Source organism: Corylus avellana, chromosome ca4 (assembly GCF_901000735.1).
Source record: "Corylus avellana chromosome ca4, CavTom2PMs-1.0".
Taxonomy (NCBI): domain Eukaryota; kingdom Viridiplantae; phylum Streptophyta; class Magnoliopsida; order Fagales; family Betulaceae; genus Corylus; species Corylus avellana.
The window spans coordinates 17,183,869-17,185,809 of NC_081544.1; positions in this window are offsets into that span (position 1 = coordinate 17,183,869).

Consider the following 1,941-nt stretch of genomic DNA (forward strand, 5'->3'; position numbering starts at 1 on the left):
GACTTCTATTTTGACTGGGAGACAGACCTTAGAATTATCTAGGTTTAATAGGGCTTCTAGGACTTCTCTAAGCCTATAAATATACCTCTTTGCACTCAAGAAAATATACAGAATTCCAGAGAGCAAAATTATACAGTTTTTCTCTTTTTAGTTTAGGTTTTCTTTGGTTTTAGGTTTTATTTTTATGTGGAGCTAAATTCCCAACTAAAGTTGGGGATGAAGCCTCACCGATGAAGAATATCAATACTTTCATGTAAGTCTTTATTTATCTGTTTTTATTGGGTTTAATATTTCAATTGTTTTACTTCTTTTCAATGTGTGGAGCGATTCTTGGATATCTTTTGTGATTCAAGGATACACTTGATGATTTAAGATAATTTCACATAATTGATTGCTTGATTTTATTTGCCTAAATAATTGGATATCCCTTGTGATTTGTTCTACGGATACATTTGGTGTTTCAATTAAGATTAGATATCTTTTGTGATTTACGGATACATTTGATGATTTAATTGATATTGGATTACTCTTGTGATTTGTGCAATGAAGAGAAACATGAGATGGTTTTGATTAACTGTAGAAGCATAGTAAAACATATCTAAGATTTTAATTGTGAGAACTTCATATTAATATTGATAAACATGGAAGTATGTTGTTTTGGGGGCGTTACAACAGCTGACAATAGAAGTTCCAACACTCAAAGGACATCCATCTGACGGAGCGACTACTTTCTGACCAGCCCCCGTCGTTCAAGACATGCCAACACTGGTAACTCAGCTGATCCATGAGATATGTAAGCTACGGTAGGAGGTCGAGCAACTCCATACAACATTGAACACCCACATCACCACCTTTACAGAGTAGCAAAGCAGGTGGGTGAGTGACTGACGTACCCTATCTCACTTGAAGTGGGCCTAATCATTTTAACTAACTTGGTGTTGGGCATTGTACTTCACTTTCCCTATAGACAACTTTTAGTGTTTTGTTTTATTTCCTCCATCGTAATGGTAATTTTGGCTCTACATTTAGGTTAATATTTAGTTATTTCCCTTCTTTTGGCAATTTAAATTTAGATATTTCTTTTACATGCATTGTATGTTTTGTGGTAATTTTAATTAATCATTTTGTCAATGAATATTAAAATTTTATTTTATTAAACTGAAATCTCAAGGAAAAAATTTTTATAAGAAAATTTGATGCCCCAAATATTTATAACAAAAAGAAATGTATTTATCCACTTTAGTCACTTTTTGTGTAAAACGCCCTCTATTTAAAAGGACTTAAATTGTTTTCTGTAAAAATTCATATATCAATTTTTAATTTATCTTCAGATCAAATTTTCAACCATTACCGAACGTTCATTGAAACCCTATCCTCGAACGTTTAACTAGGACCACCGAGCGTTCAATAGAAACCCTAAAACCCTTAGTACAACAGCATACTGAACATTTGGGAATAGTATCGTGAATGTTTGAGCATCTTTGAAAAGCAAATTTAACCTATTAGCCACCTCCTTCAACCTTATCTACACACCCACTCCTATATAAATCCACTCCACATGACCCTTTAGACTCCATTCACTCCCATGCACTCCACCAAAACCAAATTTAGAGAGAGAGAAGGAGATTTTAGAGAGAGAAATAGGAGTTTTGGTGCCAATCCATCTTCTCTTAGGTAAAACCTTGAGTCATACTCATTTTTCATGTTGACTATACTCTGTTCATATGATTTACCATTATTTTTACAAGTCTTGAATATGGCAAAATACATTTATAAATTATTCTTTTTAAAAAGACCATGATTTTCGAAAAAGATGATTCACTTACTCTTATTTTTCAAGATTTGTCATGTTGATATGATTTAACATGTTTCTATTGATTTATTAGAAACTTTGGTTTGAGTATGATATGTGTTAGGTAGGATTTTTAGGGTTTTGCATAC